The 25248-nt window shown below is 38.9% G+C and overlaps 1 long non-coding RNA gene across 1 annotated transcript; it reads left to right on the forward strand.

Moving 5' to 3' along the window:
- The first annotated feature begins 8262 nt into the window (after positions 1–8262).
- Positions 8263–23528, forward strand: LOC310726930. Its single transcript, XR_014533880.1, has 3 exons — positions 8263–8347; positions 23224–23337; positions 23431–23528. It is a non-coding gene; the product is annotated as an uncharacterized lncRNA (long non-coding RNA).
- The last annotated feature ends 1720 nt before the right edge of the window (positions 23529–25248 follow it).

Below are 25248 nucleotides of genomic sequence, written 5' to 3' on the forward strand. Positions count from 1 at the left end.
TGCTGTTACGCGTTAAAGAAGTATCACAACACTACGGAGACCGAGGCGTGTACTGAGAGTCACATAGAATATAGATTAACATGGCAAAGGTAGAGCTACATCTTCCTGGAGACAGAACAGGAAAAGAGCCTCGATTTCATGTAATATTTTATTTTACTTTTTTTGCATTACAAATGGACTGTTTGTGAAAGGGCCATGCGTTAGAAATCAGATGGAACTTAAGTAAATTTATGATTTGCTGTCTCTCTAGACCACAGAAATAAAAGCCACATATATGTTCCATATTGAATTGCATAGCATACATTTTTTTCCATTGAATCGCATTGTGTTAAATCAAATTGCAATCAGATCACACTGTGTAGTAATGGGGTGAATCATATCACATGACATTGGTAGCTGCTTCATATGTATCTTCAATGTATCATATCATTGCTATGCACCGAAATGCGAATTGCAACGGCCTCAGTTATGGAGATGTACATCTTTAATAGCAATGAATTGAAAGAAGACTGACTTGTAACAGATTCTCTGTATTTGCAAAAAATTTACAATAAATGTCACTAAAAATTTAGATACAAATGTACATCAATATTAAAATACAACCTCACAGTGCTGCACTAGAAACATTCAGTTCTTATTGGGAATATCAATGCAAATAAAGCACCCTTTACCACATCTTCAGTAAATTTATGAAACTATATCAAACTTAATATCTCTCAGCTATTAACACATTTGTATGTGTGTGTGCATGATTTGCAGAGCCAGATGTTGTGAGCAATCTAACGGCATTTAACAAAATGACATCATCTGCGTTTTTAACCTGGAATGAGCCACCTGGGAGCAGGTCCTACTTTATAGTACAGTGGACTGATGGCAGTGTGAATAACAGCATTAACACTTCAAACTCATCATATACTGTCATTGCTTTGACTGCTGGAGTAAAATACACATTCACTGTTACTGCAGTTGCTGCAGATAACCAAACTTCAGGATCACCAACTCAAATCTCAGCATTCACACGTAAGTTTATCGAAAGCAAAATCATTATTAAAATCACTGTGCAGTTTACACTTCAGTGGGATGGATGGAGGTTGCAGTCATCATTTGTTAAATAAAGTGTTTGTGAATTCATATGCTAATTAAAATGGAAATATAAACATAAATATGTTGCAATAACATGACATACAGTTTTATACAGTGCAGTTCAAAGTAATTATAGTGTAAATGTTGTTGACTATTTTAAATCAGTAGGACACTAAATACTCTTACTATATTCCAAAGAATTGTGGCTATCAGTCATAGAGAGTAGTAATTACATGTTATTTTAACTACCTGGCTACATTTCCCAGTTTTGTAGTGATAAGTGATAAATGCAGAGTAATGAGTTTACATTGTATCTACCAGAAGTAATCAGTAAGAAAGGCTTTTAAACATGCAGTGAACATGTATGTGTGTCAGAATTGTTTTCTATATATATATAGTTTTCGTATATAGTTTCAAACATAGATGACATATCAAATGTTTAAACTGCGAAAATGTATAATTTTAAGGGAAAAATAAGTTGATTTTAAATTTCATGGCATCAACACATCTCAACAAAGTTGGGACAAGGCCATGTTTACTACTGTGTGGCATTCCATTTTCTTTTTATAACAGTCTGCAAATGTCTGGGGACTGTGGAAACAAGTTGCTCAAGTTTAGGAATAGGAATGTTGTCCCATTCTTGTCTAATACAGGCTTCTAGTTGCTCAACTGTCTTAGGTCTTCTTTTGTCGCATCTTCCTCGTTATGATGCGCCAAATGTTCTATAGGTAAGAGATCTGGACGGCAGGCTGGCCATTTCAGTACCCGTAACCTTCTTCTATGCAGCCATGATGTTGTAATTGATGCAGTATGTTGTCTAGCATTGTCATGTTGGAAAATGCAAGGTCTTCCCTGAAAGAAACGACGTCTGGATGGGAGCATATGTTGTTCTAGAACTTGGATATACATTTCAGCATTGATGGTGCCTTTCCAGATGTGTAAGCTGCCGATGCCACACGCACTTATGCAACCCCATACCATCAGAGATGCAGGCTTCTGAACTGAGCGCTGATAACAACTTGGGTTGTCTTTGTCCTCTTTAGTCTGGATGACATGATGTCCCAGTTTTACAAAAAGAACTTCTAATTTTGATTCGTCTGACCACAGAACAGTTTTCCACTTTGCCACAGTCCATTTTAAATGAGACCTGGCCCAGGGAAAATGTCTGCGCTTCTGGATCATGTTTAGAAATGGCTTCTTTTTTTACCTATAGAGTTTTAGCTGACAACGACGAATGGCATGGTGGATTGTGTTCAACGACAATGTTTACTGGATGTATTACTGAGCCCATGTTGTGATTTCCATTACAGTAGCATTCCTGTATGTGATGCAGTGCCGTCTAAGGGCCCGAAGATCACGGTCATCCAGTATGGTTTTCCGGCCTTGACCCTCATGCACAGAGATTGTTCCAGATTCTCTGAATCTTTGGATGATATTATGCACTGTAGACGATGATAACTTTAAACATTTTGAAATTTTTCCCTGGGAAACTTTTTCGCTGCAGCATTGGGGGAATTGGTGATCCTCTGCCCATCTTGACTTCTGAGAGACACTGCCACTCGGAGAGGCCCTTTTTGTACCCAATCATGTTGCCAATTGACCTAATAAGTTTCAAATTGGTCCTCCAGCTGTTCCTTATATGTACATTTAACTTTTCTGGCCTCTGATTGCTACCTGTCCCAACTTTTTTGGAATGTGTCGCTCTTATGAAATCCAAAATGAGCCAATATTTGGCATGACATTTTAAAATGTCTCACTTTCAACATGTGATATGTTATCTATATTCTCTCGTGAATAAAATATAAGTTTTTGAGATTTGTAAATTATTGCATTCCTTTTTAATTTACAATTTGTACAGTGTGGATACTTTTTTGGAATTGCTGAAAGTATTTGGTCAACTGACAGTTCCTGCTATATGTGGTTCTTTTCCAAACTGTTGCCAAAAAGCTGGAGGCACTCAATTGTACAGAACGTCTGTGGATGCGCTATAATATAATTTAGCATTTTCTTGCACTTGGAAACCCAAATCGGTTCCAGCATGGCATTGCCCCTGTGCACAAAGTGAGTTCTTTGAAGATCTGGTTTACTTGCTTTGGATAGGAAGATCTTGAGTGGCCTGCTATAGAGCTCTGATCTCATCCCTACTGAACACCATTTGGATGAACTGGAGGCCTGGGGTATAGTCAGTGTTCCAGCTCATCCCAAAGGTGTTCAGTATTCCACTACTCTTTCCCATAACTTCATGGTGTGACTGATCAACTTAAATCCCCTGTACTTACTGCAGGTCTGCACATCTCCCTTATTCTTAAAAACCGGTACCAGCACACTCCTCCTCCATTCCTTAGGCATCCTCTCACCTTCCAGAATCTTGTTAAACAATCTGGGTAAAGACATGCAGGTAGTTGGTGTGACAGAGGCAGATGTAGAGGACAGGGGGGGTGCGGATCATCCGTCTACACCCCCCCCCCCCCCCGTCCTCAACATCTGCCTATGTTAAACCAACTACCTGCATGTCTTCCTTCACCACAACCATAAACCTCCTCCTTGGTCTTGGTCTTTTCCTGCTTCCTGGTAGCTCCATCCTCAGCATTCTCCTACCAATATACCCCATGTCCCTCCTCTGCACATGTCCAAACCATCTCAATCTCACCTCCCTCACCTTGTCTCCAAAACGTCCTACATGTGCTGTCCCCCTAATAAAATCATTTTCTAATCCTGTCCATCGTCGTCACTCCCAACGAAAACCATGACATCTTCAGCTCTTCTACCTCCAGCTCCACCTCCTGTCACACTGTCCTCATACATGTCCTGCACCACCCTCAAATACTTCTCTAAAACACCTGACTTCCTCATACAATACCACAACTCCTCTCTCGGCACCCTGTCGTATGCTTTCTCTAAATCCACAAACACACAATGCAACTCCTTCTGACCTTCTCTGTACTTCTCAATCAACATTCTCAAAGCAAATAAGGCATCTGTGGAGCTCTTCCTCAGCATAAAACCACTGTTGCTCACAGATGGTCACCTTTTCTCTCAGCCTGGCTTCCACTACTCTTTCCCATAACTTCATGGTGTGACTGATCAACTTAATTCCCCTGTAGTTACTGCAGGTCTGCACATCTCCCTTATTCTTAAAAACCGTTACCAGCACACTACTCACCAGCACACTCCCCCTTTAATTCCTCAGGCATCCTCTCACCTTCCAGAATGTTGTTAAACAATCTGGTTAAAAACTCCACTGCCATCTCTCCTAAACAGCTCAATGCTCCAACTTCCTCCTAACTGGTCCTTCCCAGTTCCTGCTTCACCACCTCTACACCATCTAACCTTTTCTCTCTCTCTCATTTTCCTTGTTCATCAGTTGCTCAAAATACTTCCTCCATCTTCTCAACACACTCTCCTCACTAGTCAACACATTTCCATCTCCATCGTTTATTGCTCTAACTTGCAGCACATCTTTCCAAGCTCGGTCTCTCGGCCTGGCCAATCTGTATAAATCCTTTTCTCCTTACTTAGTGTCCAACTTCTCATACAGCTCCTCATATGCCTTTTCCTTGGCTTTCGTCACATCCCTCTTTACCTGCTGCCGCATCTCCTTGTACTCCTGCCTACTTTTCTTATCACTCTGTTGATTCCAATTCTGTTTTGCCAACCTCTTTCTCCTTATGCTGTCCTGCAGTTCCTCATTCCACCATCATGTTTCTTTGTCTTCCTTTCTATTTCCAGATGTCACACCAAGTACCTTTCTAGCTGTCTCCCTTATCACTTCAGCAGTAGATGCCCAATCATCCAGCACCTCTTCACCACCACTGAGCCCCTGTCTGACCTCCTCCCTGAATCTCACACTACAGTCTTCCTCCTTCAGTTTCCACCATCTTATTCTTCTTTCAGTCCTCACTTTCCTCCTCTTCTTCTTCACTTTCAAAACCATCCTACAGACCACCATCCGATGTTGTCTAGCTACACTGTCCCATGCCAACACCTTACAGTCTCCAATCTCCTTCAGGTTGCATCTCCTACATAGAACATAGTTCACCTTTGTGCACCTTCCTCCACTCTTATATGTCACTCTTTGCTCATCCTTCTTCTTAAAATTAGTATTTACCACTGCCAATCCATCTTTTTAGCAAAATCTACCACCATCTGCCCTTCCACATTCCTCTCATTTAGGCCATACCTACCCCTCACCTCCTCATCACCTCTGTTCCCTTCACCTACATGCCCATTGAAAGCTGCCCCAATCACCAATCGTTCATTGCTAGGTACACCTTCTACCACTTCATCTAATTCACTCAAAATTTTCTCCTTCTCCTCCATCTCACAGCCGACTTGTGGAGCATAAGCACTGATGACATTTATCATCACCCCTTCAACTTGCAGATTTACATTCATCACCCTATCAGAAACTCTCTTCACCTTCACTACACTCTTACTGTATTCTTCCTTCAGAATCACCCCTACACCATTTCTCTTTCCATCCACACAATGAACAATTTAAACCCACCTCCAATATTCCTGGCATTACTCCCTTTCCACTTGGCCTCCTAAACACACAACATGTCTACCTTTCTCCTCTCCATCATTTCAGCTACCTCGGTACCTTTACCAGTCATAGTACCAACATTTAAAGTACCAACCCTAACCTCTAGTCTTCTAGACTTCTCCTTTCCCTGTTGTCTCTGTAGACGTCTTCCTCATCTCTTTCTCCTCCTTCGGCCAACAGTAGCCCAATTTCCACCGGTTCCCTGTTGGCCAACGATACCTGTACAGTGTACTTCCTGGTATATTGTTAATGTGTGCAGTGCATGAGAGAGGTGCATGATCAGATAGGCCAATATCACAACTCTGTATTCTATGACGATTTCTCTTTAATATATATAAAAAAGAAACGATCCTTGAGTATACATCATGAGAATTTTAATAAAAAAGTATAATAATCACCTATAGGATAAAAGTCACTCCAAAGATCTAGTATGCCCAGTCCCACCATTAGAACAGTATATTTTTCTATGTACTGATGTGTTAATTGGATTTTGTAATTAGTCTAATTTTGGGTTAAGACGAATATTCCAGTCTCCACCACATTCAATGTTTCCTTTAGCTTCTATCTTAAAGATTTGTGTTGAATGAACTATGAACAATGTTTAAAGTATCAAACTTAACAGCTGTCAGTTATTAACACATTTGTGGTGTTGTATTTGTGTGTGTGTGTGTGTGTGTGTGTGTGTGTGTGTGTGTGTGTGTGTGTGTGTGTGTGTGTGTGTGTGTGTGTGTGTGCGTGTGTGTGTCTGTGTGTTTGTGTGTGTGTGTGTGTATATGTTCTGCAGAGCCAGATGTGGTAAGAAATCTAACAATATCGTACAAAACTACATCATCTGTGTTTCTAAATTGGAATGAGCCACCTGGGAACAGGTCCTACTTTATAGTACAGTGGACTGATGGCAGTGTGAATAACAGCAGTAACACTTCAAACGTGTTTTACAATGTCACTGCTCTGACTGTTGGAGTGAACTACACATTCACTGTTAGTGCAGTTGCTGCAGATAACCAAACTACAGGATCACCATCTCAAATCTCAGCATTCACAAGTAAGTGCTGTACTATAAGTTTAGATTTACTTTTTTTTTTTTTACAGCATGAATATAATTTGTTAATATATTGCTGATGTATTGTATTGTTACATGTCTCTGTCATGCTGGAATATTTATTATTGACCTATGGTCCCTTATTTTTATTTTTCTGCGAGGTTGCTAATGTTTTATTCCAATTGTGTGCTTTTTTTTTTTATAGCTTTTTGGGATGTTAAGATTCACCAATTCTCATCACTGCATCAGCATAAAAGTTAATGATGTGATGCATCGATTTAAATAAGTCATCAGATACAAATTTGCATTTGTATTGCGATGCATTGTTTTGAATATATTTATATCTGTAAAAACAATTTATTTAGATATAGCTAATGAAATTTAAGGTTATAAATAATGTATTACAATTTTAATTAAGATCTGGAGATAATCTGCTAGGGCTTCTGTATAAGTTTCACCTCCCGATGTTCAATAAACTAAGAGTTGTGATCTTCCAAGCTCCTTGTCGGTGTTCTAACTGCAAACGTGATGAACAGTTTTAGCATAACAAAACCAAGAACCCACAAACACGCGTGGGGTAAGAACAGTGAAGCTAGAATATAACACCATGCACATTACATACTGTATATATAATTATTAGTAAATGAGTAGACCACTGCTGTTACGCGTTAAAGAAGTATCAAAACACTACGGAGACCGAGGCGTGTACTGAGAGTCACATAGAATATAGATTAACATGGCAAAGGTAGAGCTACATCTTCCTGGAGACAAAACAGGAAAAGAGCCTCGATTTCATGTAATATTTTATTTTACTTTTTTTGCATTACAAATGGACTGTTTGTGAAAGGGCCATGCGTTAGAAATCAGATGGCACTTAAGTAAATTTATGATTTGCTGTCTCTCTAGACCACAGAAATAAAAGCCACATATATGTTCCATATTGAATTGCATAGCATACATTTTTTTCCATTGAATCGCATTGTGTTAAATCAAATTGCAATCAGATCACACTGTGTAGTAATGGGGTGAATCATATCACATGACATCGGTAGCTGCTTCATATGTATCTTCAATGTATCATATCATTGCTATGCACCGAAATGCGAATTGCAACGGCCTCAGTTATGGAGATGTACATCTTTAATAGCAATGAATTGAAAGAAGACTGACTTTTAACACATTCTCTGTATTTGTAAAAAATTAACAATAAATGTCACAAAAAATTTAGATACAAATGTACATCAATATTAAAATACAACCTCACAGTGCTGCACTAGAAACATTCAGTTCTTATTGGGAATATCAATGCAAATAAAGCACCCTTTACCACATCTTCAGTAAATTTATGAAACTATATCAAACTTAATATCTCTCAGCTATTAACACATTTGTATGTGTGTGTGCATGATTTGCAGAGCCAGATGTTGTGAGCAATCTAACGGCATTTAACAAAATGACATCATCTGCGTTTTTAACCTGGAATGAGCCACCTGGGTGCATGTCCTACTTTATAGTACAGTGGACTGATGGCAGTGTGAATAACAGCATTAACACTTCAAACTCATCATATACTGTCATTGCTTTGACTGCTGGAGTAAAATACACATTCACTGTTACTGCAGTTGCTGCAGATAACCAAACTTCAGGATCACCAACTCAAATCTCAGCATTCACACGTAAGTTTATCGAAAGCAAAATCATTATTAAAATCACTGTGCAGTTTACACTTCAGTGGGATGGATGGAGGTTGCAGTCATCATTTGTTAAATAAAGTGTTTGTGAATTCATATGCTAATTAAAATGGAAATATAAACATAAATATGTTGCAATAACATGACATACAGTTTTATACAGTGCAGTTCAAAGTAATTATAGTGTAAATGTTGTTGACAATTTTAAATCAGTAGGACACTAAATACTCTTACTATATTCCAAAGAATTGTGGCTATCAGTCATAGAGAGTAGGAATTACATGTTATTTTAACTACCTGGCTACATTTCCCAGTTTTGTAGTGATAAGTGATAAGTGCAGAGTAATGAGTTTACATTGTATCTACCAGAAGTAATCAGTAAGAAAGTCTTTTAAACATGCAGTGAACATGTATGTGTGTCAGAATTGTTTTCTATATATATATAGTTTTCATATATAGTTTCAACATAGATGACATATCAAATGTTTAAACTGCGAAAATGTAAAATTTTAAGGGAAAAATAAGTTGATTTTAAATTTCATGGCATCAACACATCGCAACAAAGTTGGGACAAGGCCATGTTTACTACTGTGTGGCATCCCATTTTCTTTTTATAACAGTCTGCAAACGTCTGGGGACTGTGGAAACAAGTTGCTCAAGTTTAGGAATAGGAATGTTGTCCCATTCTTGTCTAATACAGGCTTCTAGTTGCTCAACTGTCTTAGGTCTTCTTTTGTCGCATCTTCCTCTTTATGATGCGCCAAATGTTCTATAGGTAAGAGATCTGGACGGCAGGCTGGCCATTTCAGTACCCTGATCCTTCTTCTATTCAGCCATGATGTTGTAATTGATGCAGTATTTTGTCTAGCATTGTCATGTTGGAAAATGCAAGGTCTTCCCTGAAAGAGACGACGTCTGGATGGGAGCATATGTTGTTCTAGAACTTGGATATACATTTCAGCATTGATGGTGCCTTTCCAGATGTGTAAGCTGCCGATGCCACACGCACTTATGCAACCCCATACCATCAGAGATGCAGGCTTCTGAACTGAGCGCTGATAACAACTTGTGTTGTCTTTGTCCTCTTTAGTCCGGATGACATGATGTCCCAGTTTTCCAAAAAGAACTTCTAATTTTGATTCGTCTGACCACAGAACAGTTTTCCACTTTGCCACAGTCCATTTTAAATGAGACCTGGCCCAGGGAAAATGTCTGCGCTTCTGGATCATGTTTAGAAATTGCTTCTTTTTTGACCTATAGAGTTTTAGCTGACAACGACGAATGGCACGGTGGATTGTGTTCAACGACAATGTTTACTGGATGTATTACTGAGCCCATGTTGTGATTTCCATTACAGTAGCATTCCTGTATGTGATGCAGTGCCGTCTAAGGGCCCGAAGATCACGGTCATCCAGTATGGTTTTCCGGCCTTGACCCTCATGCACAGAGATTGTTCCAGATTCTCTGAATCTTTGGATGATATTATGCACTGTAGACGATGATAACTTTAAACATTTTGAAATTTTTCCCTGGGAAACTTTTTCGCTGCAGCATTGGGGGAATTGGTGATCCTCTGCCCATCTTGACTTCTGAGAGACACTGCCACTCGGAGAGGCCCTTTTTGTACCCAATCATGTTGCCAATTGACCTAATAAGTTTCAAATTGGTCCTCCAGCTGTTCCTTATATGTACATTTAACTTTTCTGGCCTCTGATTGCTACCTGTCCCAACTTTTTTGGAATGTGTCGCTCTCATGAAATCCAAAATGAGCCAATATTTGGCATGACATTTTAAAATGTCTCACTTTCAACATGTGATATGTTATCTATATTCTCTCGTGAATAAAATATACGTTTTTGAGATTTGTAAATTATTGCATTCCTTTTTAATTTACAATTTGTACAGTGTGGATACTTTTTTGGAATTGCTGAAAGTATTTGGTCAACTGACAGTTCCTGCTATATGTGGTTCTTTTCCAAACTGTTGCCAAAAAGCTGGAGGCACTCAATTGTACAGAACGTCTGTGGATGCGCTATAATATAATTTAGCATTTTCTTGCACTTGGAAACCCAAATCGGTTCCAGCATGGCATTGCCCCTGTGCACAAAGTGAGTTCTTTGAAGATCTGGTTTACTTGCTTTGGATAGGAAGATCTTGAGTGGCCTGCTATAGAGCTCTGATCTCATCCCTACTGAACATCATTTGGATGAACTGGAGGCCTGGGGTATAGTCAGTGTTCCAGCTCATCCCAAAGGTGTTCAGTATTCCACTACTCTTTCCCATAACTTCATGGTGTGACTGATCAACTTAAATCCCCTGTACTTACTGCAGGTCTGCACATCTCCCTTATTCTTAAAAACCGGTACCAGCACACTCCTCCTCCATTCCTTAGGCATCCTCTCACCTTCCAGAATCTTGTTAAACAATCTGGTTAAAGACATGCAGGTAGTTGGTGTGACAGAGGCAGATGTAGAGGACAGGGGGGTGCGGATCATCCGTCTCCACCCCCAACCCCCCCCCCCCCCTTTCCTCAACATCTGCCTATGTTACACCAACTACCTGCATGTCTTCCTTCACCACAACCATAAACCTCCTCCTTGGTCTTGGTCTTTTCCTGCTTCCTGGTAGCTCCATCCTCAGCATTCTCCTACCAATATGCCCCATGTCCCTCCTCTGCACATGTCCAAACCATCTCAATCTCACCTCCCTCACCTTGTCTCCAAAACGTCCTACATGTGCTGTCCCCCTAATAAAATCATTTTCTAATCCTGTCCATTGTCGTCACTCCCAACGAAAACCATGACATCTTCAGCTCTTCTACCTCCAGCTCCACCTCCTGTCACACTGTCCTCAGACATGTCCTGCACCACCCTCAAATACTTCTCTAAAACACCTGACTTCCTCATACAATACCACAACTCCTCTCTCGGCACCCTGTCGTATGCTTTCTCTAAATCCACAAACACACAATGCAACTCCTTCTGACCTTCTTTGTACTTCTCAATCAACATTCTCAAAGCAAATAAGGCATCTGTGGAGCTCTTCCTCAGCATAAAACCACTGTTGCTCACAGATGGTCACCTTTTCTCTCAGCCTGGCTTCCACTACTCTTTCCCATAACTTCATGGTGTGACTGATCAACTTAATTCCCCTGTAGTTACTGCAGGTCTGCACATCTCCCTTATTCTTAAAAACCGTTACCAGCACACTACTCACCAGCACACTCCCCCTTTAATTCCTCAGGCATCCTCTCACCTTCCAGAATGTTGTTAAACAATCTGGTTAAAAACTCCACTGCCATCTCTCCTAAACAGCTCAATGCTCCAACTTCCTCCTAACTGGTCCTACCCAGTTCCTGCTTCACCACCTCTACACCATCTAACCTTTTCTCTCTCTCTCATTTTCCTTGTTCATCAGTTGCTCAAAATACTCCCTCCATCTTCTCAACACACTCTCCTCACTAGTCAACACATTTCCATCTCCATCGTTTATTGCTCTAACTTGCAGCACATCTTTCCAAGCTCGGTCTCTCGGCCTGGCCAATCTGTATAAATCCTTTTCTCCTTACTTAGTGTCCAACTTCTCATACAGCTCCTCATATGCCTTTTTCTTGGCTTTCGTCACATCCCTCTTTACCTGCTGCCGCATCTCCTTGTACTCCTGCCTACTTTTCTCATCACTCTGTTGATTCCAATTCTGTTTTGCCAACCTCTTTCTCCTTATGCTGTCCTGCACTTCCTCATTCCACCACCATGTTTCTTTGTCTTCCTTTCTATTTCCAGATGTCACACCAAGTACCTTTCTAGCTGTCTCCCTTATCACTTCAGCAGTAGATGCCCAATCATCCAGCACCTCTTCACCACCACTGAGCCCCTGTCTGACCTCCTCCCTAAATCTCACACTACAGTCTTCCTCCTTCAGTTTCCACCATCTTATTCTTCTTTCAGTCCTCACTTTCCTCCTCTTCTTCTTCACTTCCAAAACCATCCTACAGACCACCATCCGATGTTGTCTAGCTACACTGTCCCATGCCAACACCTTACAGTCTCCAATCTCCTTCAGGTTGCATCTCCTACATAGAACATAGTTCACCTTTGTGCACCTTCCTCCACTCTTATATGTCACTCTTTGCTCATCCTTTTTCTTAAAATTAGTATTTACCACTGCCATTTCCATCTTTTTAGCAAAATCTACCACCATCTGCCCTTCCACATTCCTCTCATTTAGGCCATACCTACCCCTCACCTCCTCATCACCTCTGTTCCCTTCACCTACATGCCCATTGAAAGCTGCCCCAATCACCAATCGTTCATTGCTAGGTACACCTTCTACCACTTCATCTAATTCACTCAAAAATTTCTCCTTCTCCTCCATCTCACAGCCGACTTGTGGAGCATAAGCACTGATGACATTTATCATCACCCCTTCAACTTGCAGATTTACATTCATCACCCTATCAGAAACTCTCTTCACCTTCACTACACTCTTACTGTATTCTTCCTTCAGAATCACCCCTACACCATTTCTCTTTCCATCCACACAATGAACAATTTAAACCCACCTCCAATATTCCTGGCATTACTCCCTTTCCACTTGGCCTCCTAAACACACAACATGTCTACCTTTCTCCTCTCCATCATTTCAGCTACCTCGGTCCCTTTACCAGTCATAGTACCAACATTTAAAGTACCAACCCTAACCTCTAGTCTTCTAGACTTCTCCTTTCCCTGTTGTCTCTGTAGACGTCTTCCTCATCTCTTTCTCCTCCTTCGGCAAACAGTAGCCCAATTTCCACCGGTACCCTGTTGGCCAACGATACCTGTACAGTGTACTTCCTGGTATATTGTTAATGTGTGCAGTGCATGAGAGAGGTGCATGATCAGATAGGCCAATATCACAACTCTGTATTCTATGACGATTTCTCTTTAATATATATAAAAAAGAAACGATCCTTGAGTATACATCATGAGAATTTTAATAAAAAAGTATAATAATCACCTAAAGGATAAAAGTCACTCCAAAGATCTAGTATGCCCAGTCCCACCATTAGAACAGTATATTTTTCTATGTACTGATGTGTTAATTGGATTTTGTAATTAGTCTAATTTTGGGTTAAGACGAATATTCCAGTCTCCACCACATTCAATGTTTCCTTTAGCTTCTATCTTAAAGATTTGTGTTGAATGAACTATGAACAATGTTTAAAGTATCAAACTTAACAGCTGTCAGTTATTAACACATTTGTGGTGTTGTATTTGTGTGTGTGTGTGTGTGTGTGTGTGTGTGTGTGCGTGTGTGTGTCTGTGTGTTTGTGTGTGTGTGTGTATATGTTCTGCAGAGCCAGATGTGGTAAGCAATCTAACGATATCGTACAAAACTACATCATCTGTGTTTCTAAATTGGAATGAGCCACCTGGGAACAGGTCCTACTTTATAGTACAGTGGACTGATGGCAGTGTGAATAACAGCAGTAACACTTCAAACGTGTTTTACAATGTCACTGCTCTGACTGTTGGAGTGAACTACACATTCACTGTTAGTGCAGTTGCTGCAGATAACCAAACTACAGGATCACCATCTCAAATCTCAGCATTCACAAGTAAGTGCTGTACTATAAGTTTAGATTTACTTTTTTTTTTTTTACAGCATGAATATAATTTGTTAATATATTGCTGATGTATTGTATTGTTACATGTCTCTGTCATGCTGGAATATTTATTATTGACCTATGGTCCCTTATTTTTATTTTTCTGCGAGGTTGCTAATGTTTTATTCCAATTGTGTGCTTTTTTTTTTATAGCTTTTTGGGATGTTAAGATTCACCAATTCTCATCAATGCATCAGCATAAAAGTTAATGATGTGATGCATCGATTTAAATAAGTCATCAGATACAAATTTGCATTTGTATTGCGATGCATTGTTTTGAATATATTTATATCTGTAAAAACAATTTATTTAGATATAGCTAATGAAATTTAAGGTTATAAATAATGTATTACAATTTTAATTAAGATCTGGAGATAATCTGCTAGGGCTTCTGTATAAGTTTCACCTCCCGATGTTCAATAAACTAAGAGTTGTGATCTTCCAAGCTCCTTGTCGGTGTTCTAACTGCAAACGTGATGAACAGTTTTAGCATAACAAAACCAAGAACCCACAAACACGCGTGGGGTAAGAACAGTGAAGCTAGAATATAACACCATGCACATTACATACTGTATATATAATTATTAGTAAATGAGTAGACCACTGCTGTTACGCGTTAAAGAAGTATCAAAACACTACGGAGACCGAGGCGTGTACTGAGAGTCACATAGAATATAGATTAACATGGCAAAGGTAGAGCTACATCTTCCTGGAGACAAAACAGGAAAAGAGCCTCGATTTCATGTAATATTTTATTTTACTTTTTTTGCATTACAAATGGACTGTTTGTGAAAGGGCCATGCGTTAGAAATCAGATGGCACTTAAGTAAATTTATGATTTGCTGTCTCTCTAGACCACAGAAATAAAAGCCACATATATGTTCCATATTGAATTGCATAGCATACATTTTTTTCCATTGAATCGCATTGTGTTAAATCAAATTGCAATCAGATCACACTGTGTAGTAATGGGGTGAATCAAAATCACAAGTCTGTATTCTATGATGATTTCTCTTTAATATTTATAAAAAAGAAACTATCCTTGAGTATACATCATGAGAATTTTAATAAAAAAGTATAATAATCACCTAAAGGATAAAAGTCACTCTAAAGATCTAGTATGCCCAGTCCCACCATTAGAACAGTATATTTTTCTATGTACTGATGTGTTAATTGGATTTTGTAATTAGTCTAATTTTGGGTTAAGACGAATATTCCAGTCTCCACCACATTCAATGTTTCCTTCAGCTTCTATCTTAAAGATTTGTCTTGAATGAACTATGGACAATGTTTAAAGTATCAAACTTGTTAATATATATCATATCACATGACATCGGTAGCTGCTTCATATGTATCTTCAATGTATCATATCATTGCTATGCACCGAAATGCGAATTGCAACGGCCTCAGTTATGGAGATGTACATCTTTAATAGCAATGAATTGAAAGAAGACTGACTTGTAACAGATTCTCTGTATTTGTAAAAAATTAACAATAAATGTCACTAAAAATTTAGATACAAATGTACATCAATATTAAAATACAACCTCACAGTGCTGCACTAGAAACATTCAGTTCTTATTGGGAATATCAATGCAAATAAAGCACCCTTTACCACATCTTCAGTAAATTTATGAAACTATATCAAACTTAATATCTCTCAGCTATTAACACATTTGTATGTGTGTGTGCATGAGAGAGGTGCATGATCAGATTGGCCAAAATCACAACTCTGTATTCTATGACGATTTCTCTTTAATATTTATAAAAAAGAAACTATCTTAGAGTATACATCATGAGAATTTTAATAAAAAAGTATAATAATCACCTAAAGGATAAAAGTCACTCCAAAGATCTAGTATGCCCAGTCCCACCATTAGAACAGTATATTTTTCTCTGTACTGATGTGTTAATTGGATTTTGTAATTAGTCTAATTTTGGGTTAAGACGAATATTCCAGTCTCCACCACATTCAATGTTTCCTTTAGCTTCTATCTTAAAGATTTGTCTTGAATGAACTATGGACAATGTTTAAAGTATCAAACTTAACAGCTGTCATTTATTAACACATTTGTGGTGTTGTATTTGTGTGTGTGTGTGTGTGTGTGTGTGTGTGTGTGTGTGTGTGTGTGTGTGTGTGTGTGTGTGTGTGTGTGTGTGTGTCTGTGTGTTTGTGTGTGTGTGTGTATATGTTCTGCAGAGCCAGATGTGGTAAGCAATCTAACGATATCGTACAAAACTACATCATCTGTGTTTCTAAATTGGAATGAGCCACCTGGGAACAGGTCCTACTTTATAGTACAGTGGACTGATGGCAGTGTGAATAACAGCAGTAACACTTCAAACGTGTTTTACAATGTCACTGCTCTGACTGCTGGTGTGAACTACACATTCACTGTTAGTGCAGTTGCTACAGATAACCAAACTACAGGATCACCATCTCAAATCTCAGCATTCACAAGTAAGTGCTGTACTATAAGTTTAGATTTACTTTTTTTTTTTTTACAGCATGAATATAATTTGTTAATATATTGCTGATGTATTGTATTGTTACATGTCTCTGTCATGCTGTGAATATTTATTATTGACCTATGGTCCCTTTTTCTTATTTTTCTGCGAGGTTGCTAATGTTTTTTTCCAATCGTGTGCTTTTTTTTTTATAGCTTTTTGGGATGTTAAGATTCACCAATTCTCATCAATGCATCAGCATAAAAGTTAATGATGTGATGCATCGATTTAAATAAGTCATCAGATACAAATTTGCATTTGTATTGTGATGCATTGTTTTGAATATATTTATATCTGTAAAAACAATTTATTTAGATATAGCTAATGAAATTTAAGGTTATAAATGATGTATTACAATTTTAAATAAGATCTGGAGATAATGTGCTAGGGCTTCTGTATAAGTTTCACCTCCCGATGTTCAATTAACTAAGAGTTGTGATCTTCCAAGCTCCTTGTCGGTGTTCTAACTGCAAACTTGATGAACAGTTTTAGCATAACAAAACCAAGAACCCACAAACACGCGTGGGGTAAGAACAGTGAAGCTAGAATATAACACCATGCACATTACATACTGTATATATAATTATTAGTAGATGAGTAGACCACTGCTGTTACGCGTTAAAGAAGTATCACAACACTAAGGAGACCGAGGCGTGTACTGAGAGTCACATAGAATATAGATTAACATGGCAAAGGTAGAGCTACATCTTCCTGGAGACAGAACAGGACAAGAGCCTCGATTTCATGTAATATTTTATTTTACTTTTTTTGCATTACAAATGGACTGTTTGTGAAAGGGCCATGCGTTAGAAATCAGATGGAACTTAAGTAAATTTATGATTTGCTGTCTCTCTAGACCACAGAAATAAAAGCCACATATATGTTCCATATTGAATTGCATAGCATAAATTTTTTTCCATTGAATCGCATTGTGTTAAATCAAATTGCAATCAGATCACACTGTGTAGTAATGGGGTGAATCATATCACATGACATCGGTAGCTGCTTCATATGTATCTTCAATGTATCATATCATTGCTATGCACCGAAATGCGAATTGCAACGGCCTCAGTTATGGAGATGTACATCTTTAATAGCAATGAATTGAAAGAAGACTGACTTGTAACAGATTCTCTGTATTTGTAAAAAATTTACAATAAATGTCACTAAAAATTTAGATACAAATGTACATCAATATTAAAATACAACCTCACAGTGCTGCACTAGAAACATTCAGTTCTTATTGGGAATATCAATGCAAATAAAGCACCCTTTACCACATCTTCAGTAAATTTATGAAACTATATCAAACTTAATATCTCTCAGCTATTAACACATTTGTATGTGTGTGTGCATGATTTGCAGAGCCAGATGTTGTGAGCAATCTAACGGCATTTAACAAAATGACATCATCTGCGTTTTTAACCTGGAATGAGCCACCTGGGCGCAGGTCCTACTTTATAGTACAGTGGACTGATGGCAGTGTGAATAACAGCATTAACACTTCAGACTCATCATATACTGTCATTGCTTTGACTGCTGGAGTAAAATACACATTCACTGTTACTGCAGTTGCTGCAGATAACCAAACTTCAGGATCACCAACCCAAATCTCAGCATTCACACGTAAGTTTATCGAAAGCAAAATCATTATTAAAATCACTGTGCTGTTTACACTTTAGTGGGATGGATGGAGGTTGCAGTCATCATTTGTTAAATAAAGTGATTGTGAATTCATATGCTAATTAAAATGGAAATATAAACATAAATATGTTGCAATAACATGACATACAGTTTTATACAGTGCAGTTCAAAGTAATTATAGTGTAAATGTTGTTGACTATTTTAAATCAGCAGGACACTAAATACTCTTACTATATTCCAAAGAATTGTGGCTATCAGTCATAGAGAGTAGTAATTACATGTTATTTTAACTACCTGGCTACATTTCCCAGTTTTGTAGTGATAAGTAATAAATGCAGAGAAATGAGTTTACATTGTATCTACCAGAAGTAATCAGTAAGAAAGGCTTTTAAACATGCAGTGAACATGTATGTGTGTCAGAATTGTTTTCTATATATATATAGTTTTCGTATATAGTTTCAAACATAGATGACATATCAAATGATTAAACTTATAATTAAATGATTAAATTTATAATTTTAAGGGAAAAATAAGTTGATTTTAAATTTCATGGCATCAACACATCGCAACAAAGTTGGGACAAGGCCATGTTTACTACTGTGTGGCATCCCATTTTCTTTTTATAACAGTCTGCAAATGTCTGGGGACTGTGGAAACAAGTTGCTCAAGTTTAGGAATAGGAATGTTGTCCCATTCTTGTCTAATACAGTCTTCTAGTTGCTCAACTGTCTTAGGTCTTCTTTTGTCGCATCTTCCTCTTTAAGATGCACCAAATGTTCTATAGGTAAGAGATCTGGACGGCAGGCTGGCCATTTCAGTACTCGTAACCTTCTTCTATGCAGCCATGATCTTGTAATTGATGCAGTATGTTGTCTAGCATTGTCATGTTGGAAAATGCAAGGTCTTCCCTGAAAGAGACGACGTCTGGATGGGAGCATATGTTGTTCTAGAACTTGGATATACATTTCAGCATTGATGGTGCCTTTCCAGATGTGTAAGCTGCCGATGCCACACGCACTTATGCAACCCCATACTATCAGAGATGCAGGCTTCTGAACTGAGCGCTGATAACAACTTGGGTTGTCTTTGTCCTCTTTAGTCCGGATGACAAGATGTCCCAGTTTTCCAAAAAGAACTTCTAATTTTGATTCGTCTGACCACAGAACAGTTTTCCACTTTGCCACAGTCCATTTTAAATGAGACCTGGCCCAGGAAATATGTCTGCGCTTCTGGATCATGTTTAGAAATGGCTTCTTTTTTGACCTATAGAGTTTTAGCTGACAACGACGAATGGCACGGTGGATTGTGTTCAACGACAATGTTTACTGGATGTATTACTGAGCCCATGTTGTGATTTCCATTACAGTAGCATTCCTGTATGTGATGCAGTGCCGTCTAAGGGCCCGAAGATCACGGTCATCCAGTATGGTTTTCCGGCCTTGACCCTCATGCACAGAGATTGTTCCAGATTCTCTGAATCTTTGGATGATATTATGCACTGTAGACGATGATAACTTTAAACATTTTGAAATTTTTCCCTGGGAAACTTTTTCGCTGCAGCATTGGGGAATTGGTGATCCTCTGCCCATCTTGACTTCTGAGAGACACTGCCACTCGGAGAGGCCCTTTTTGTACCCAATCATGTTGCCAATTGACCTAATAAGTTTCAAATTGGTCCTCCAGCTGTTCCTTATATGTACATTTAACTTTTCTGGCCTCTGATTGCTACCTGTCCCAACTTTTTTGGAATGTGTCGCTCTCATGAAATCCAAAATGAGCCAATATTTGCCATGACATTTCAAAATGTCTCACTTTCAACATGTGATATGTTATCTATATTCTCTCGTGAATAAAATATACGTTTTTGAGATTTGTAAATTATTGCATTCCTTTTTAATTTACAATTTGTACAGTGTGGATACTTTTTTGGAATTGCTGAAAGTATTTGGTCAACTGACCGTTCCTGCTATATGTGGTTCTTTTCCAAACTGTTGCCAAAAAGCTGGAGGCACTCAATTGTACAGAACGTCTGTGGATGCGCTATAATATAATTTAGCATTTTCTTGCACTTGGAAACCCAAATCTGTTCCAGCATGGCATTGCCCCTGTGCACAAAGTGAGTTCTTTGAAGATCTGGTTTACTTGCTTTGGATAGGAAGATCTTGAGTGGCCTGCTATAGAGCTCTGATCTCATCCCTACTGAACACCATTTGGATGAACTGGAGGCCTGGGGTATAGTCAGTGTTCCAGCTCATCCCAAAGGTGTTCAGTATTCCACTACTCTTTCCCATAACTTCATGGTGTGACTGATCAACTTAAATCCCCTGTACTTACTGCAGGTCTGCACATCTCCCTTATTCTTAAAAACTGGTACCAGCACACTCCTCCTCCATTCCTCAGGCATCCTCTCACCTTCCAGAATCTTGTTAAACAATCTGGTTAAAGACATGCAGGTAGTTGGTGTGACAGAGGCAGATGTAGAGGACAGGGGGGGTGCGGATCATCCGTCTCCACCCCCCCCCCCCACCCCCTGTCCTCAACATCTGCCTCTGTCACACCAACTACCTGCATGTCTTCCTTCACCACAACCATAAACCTCCTCCTTTTTCTTGGTCTTTTCCTGCTTCCTGGTAGCTCCATCCTCAGCATTCTCCTACCAATATACCCCATGTCCCTCCTCTGCACATGTCCAAACCATCTCAATCTCACCTCCCTCACCGTGTCTCCAAAACGTCCTACATGTGCTGTCCCTCTAATAAAATCATTTTCTAATCCTGTCCATCGTCTTCACTCCCAACGAAAACCTTGACATCTTCAGCTCTTCTACCTCCAGCTCCACCTCCTGTCACACTGTCCTCATACATGTCCTGCACCACCCTCAAATACATCTCTAAAACACCTGACTTCCTCATACAATACCACAACTCCTCTCTCGGCACCCTGTCATATGCTTTCTCTAAATCCACAAACACACAATGCAACTTCTTCTGACCTTCTCTGTACTTCTCAATCAACATTCTCAAAGCAAATAAGGCATCTGTGGTGCTCTTCCTCAGCATAAAACCACTGTTGCTCACAGATGGTCACCTCTTCTCTCAGCCTGGCTTCCACTACTGTTTCCCATAACTTCATGGTGTGACTGATCAACTTAATTCCCCTGTAGTTACTGCAGGTCTGCACATCTCTCTTATTCTTAAAAACCGTTACCAGCACACTCCTCACCAGCACACTCCTCCTCAATTCCTCAGGTTAAAAACTCCACTGCCATCTCTCCTAAACAGCTCCATGCTCCAACTTCCTCCTAACTGGTCCTACCCACTTCCTGCTTCACAACCTCTACACCATCTAACCTTTTCTCTCTCTTTCATTTTCCTTGTTCATCAGTTGCTCAAAATACTCCCTCCATCTTCTCAACACACTCTCCTCACTGGTCAACACATTTCCATCTCCATCGTTTATTGCTCTAACTTGCAGCACATCTTTCCAAGCTCGGTCTCTCGGCCTGGCCAATCTGTATAAATCCTTTTCTCCTTACTTAGTGTCCAACTTCTCATACAGCTCCTCATATGCCTTTTCCTTGGCTTTCGTCACATCCTTCTTTACCTGCTGCCGCATCTCCTTGTACTCCTGCCTACTTTTCTCATCACTCTGTTGATTCCAATTCTGTTTTGCCAACCTCTTTCTCCTTATGCTGTCCTGCACTTCCTCATTCCACCACCATGTTTCTTTGATTTCCTTTCTATTTCCAGATGTCACACCAAGTACCTTTCTAGCTGTCTCCCTTATCACTTCAGCAGTAGATGCCCAATCATCCAGCACCTCTTCACCACCACTGAGCCCCTGTCTGACCTCCTCCCTGAATCTCACACTACAGTCTTCCTCCTTCAGTTTCCACCATCTTATTCTTCTTTCAGTCCTCACTCTCCTCCTCTTCTTCTTCACTTCCAAAACCATCCTACAGACCACCATCCGATGCTGTCTAGCTACACTGTCCCATGCCAACACCTTACAGTCTCCAATCTCCTTCAGGTTGCATTTCCTACATAGAACATAGTAGCAAAATCTACCACCATCTGCCCTTCCACATTCCTCTCATTTAGGCCATACCTACCCCTCACCTCCTCATCACCTCTGTTTCCTTCACCTACATGCCCATTGAAAGCTGCCCCAATCACCAATCGTTCACCCCTTAAACTTGCAGCTTTACATTCATCACCCTATCAGAAACTCTCTTCACCTTCACTACACTCTTACTGTATTCTTCCTTCAGAATCACCCCTACACCATTTCTCTTTCCATCCACACAATGAACAATTTAAACCCACCTCCAATATTCCTGGCATTACTCCCTTTCCACTTGGTCTCCTAAACACACAACATGTCTACCTTTCTCCTCTCCATCATATCAGCTACCTCGCTCCCTTTACCAGTCATAGTACCAACATTTAAAGAACCAACCCTAACCTCTAGTCTCCTAGACTTCTCCTTTCCCTGTTGTCTCTGTAGACGTCTTCCCCATCTCTTTCTCCTCCTTCGGCCAACAGTAGCCCAATTTCCACCGGTACCCTGTTGCCCAACGATACCTGTACAGTGTACTTCCTGGTGTATTGTTAATGTGTGCAGTGCATGAGAGAGGTGCATGATCAGATAGGCCAATATCACAACTCTGTATTCTATGACGATTTCTCTTTAATATATATAAAAAAGAAACTATCCTTGAGAATACATCATGAGAATTTTAATAAAAAAGTATAATAATCACCTAAAGGATAAAAGTCACTCCAAAGATCTAGTATGCCCAGTCCCACCATTAGAACAGTATATTTTTCTATGTACTGATATGTTAATTGGATTTTGTAATTAGTCTAATTTTGGGTTAAGACGAATATTCCAGTCTCCACCACATTCAATGTTTCCTTTAGCTTCTATCTCAAAGTCAAATATTTTCCTATAAAAGCAGACACCCTTATCCAGAGTGACATTAAAAAATTATGAAGGAAACAAAAACCTTGTAAACTAGTGTTATTATTTTATTATTGATAATTATTATTTATATCCACAGAATTTCTTTCTTTCAATCACTTGTCGGCTCTGAAGCTCCTCAGCAGTGCAGTAACAGTCTCTGTGTATGTGCTGGTGACCTTCATTTTGGCAGTTAAATGCTACAGAGCTCAAAGTGAGAATGCAGTGTTCATCATTAACCACAAAATAAAACCCTAACATTTAATAAAATATATTAATTTAAAGTGTTTCTGGTTGTGTTTTACAGCTGAACCTGATGAGGGCAACACACTCTACAAAGTGATAGAAGCTGAATCATCTGTCTGAGTGTTACATGTCAAGTTTTAAACTTATTAAATTTATCCATTCATTCATTCATTAATTTTCTCCCGCTTATCCGTAATTCGGGTCGCGGGGGCAGCAGTCTAAGCAGGCCCCCGCCTTCGACCGCTGCCCAATCCTCACAGCACCGTCCCTTACGGTCCCTCCTGCAGGTGGTGAGCCCACGGGAAGTAAATTTATCCAGTTGTTATTATTATTATTTGTATTAATTATGTTATTATTATTATTATTATTATCATTATTATTATTATTATTATTATTATTATTATTATTATTATTATTACAATTATTACATTTATCGAGTAAATTAATTAATAATCCAGTTTTTAATTGACCCCATTGCAACAGAGAACATGTTTTCAGCATTTGGACTTGTTGTTTCAGATTTTAGCCAATAGAGGCTTCCACTGCCCCCTCACATTCTCTTCCCTGTATGTAAATTTTTGTCATTGCTATCTGCATCCAGTTTAACCTGTGTATATATAAGTTCTCATGTTTTAATTTTTTTGCTATTTGTTGTTGTTTGGCCTGCTCATTGTTTATTGTGTATGTTTTCTCGTGTCTCCAGCCTTCAATTTACATCAATTTGTAAGTTTAAAAAAGTGAGGGCAAATGACAGCCAGAGAAGATAACTCAATAAAGCAATGAGGGGCTCTAGTGGAAAAAATATGAAAAAACAAGTGCAAACCAGACAACGTTTCTGTACATTTTTGTTTATAAGAAAAGATTTATTAATAAGCGGCTTTTCTGTGCTATTTTTCTTATATGATTTTATTTGTTTTAAATGTAATATGCATTTCTATATTTCTAGAGATCTAGATATCTAGATTTAGCATTTACTCAGGGTAGTGCTAGGCTTTATGACAAAAATTTATTGTGGCACGAAATACAGAACCTTTTTATTGTGCTATTTCGCGAACAACTTGAATAAATCTTTTGTAAACCAACTGGCAACTACACAATGTAAACAAGGGGATTCTTTACTATTTCCCCATAACTGCAAAGTTTAGACTTCTTTTACAACTGAACAGCATGCAAAGGCAACTTTAATACATAAAATATGTGTAAAGTGCTTTAATAATACTATTCCTTTAAATTCAAGCCCAGGTAAACTGCACAGTATTCAATTAAATCTAAAAACAAAATATAAAACTACCAATTTACCAACTGACCTTTCATGAAGGCTCCCACAAGGTTCTGTCCTGCTCCCACGGAAATGTTATTTTTTTCCGCACCCGCCTGCAATATTTAAGTTTTGTCCCGCTCCCACCCGCAAAAGCCCACAGGAAAAATTCACCTCCTTCCCTTTTGAATATAAATGAAAAATAAACGGAAAATAAACAAACGTTTCCTTTTACTCAAGTTTGAATTTTTGTGTCAGTGATGAACATGGACATGAACAAGGAACTTTTAAGAACATAGAACATCAACTGAAACGATCTCTTGTAAACAAACAACAAAAAAACAGGCTCAGGTTTTGTTGTGTTGTATGTACCTTTGTTTAATAATGAAGTAAAATCTGTAGCACTCAGTGATTCTCCTCTGTCTTACACTTCAGAGATTGTGCCTCGGTGTGCTATAGTAGTCTACCGCACATGAACCATGTGCGAGTTTGCTTCCGATATTATAGCTATAAATCGTTTTATTTTAGTTGGCATTGTTGCTTTTGTGCAGATGATATATAACAGTTTATTTGTTTTTAGTAATTTGGTTTTTATACATATATTTTTAGGACCACAAGTAT

This window comes from Silurus aristotelis (genome assembly GCF_946808225.1).
Source record: "Silurus aristotelis genome assembly, chromosome: 5".
NCBI lineage: Eukaryota > Metazoa > Chordata > Actinopteri > Siluriformes > Siluridae > Silurus > Silurus aristotelis.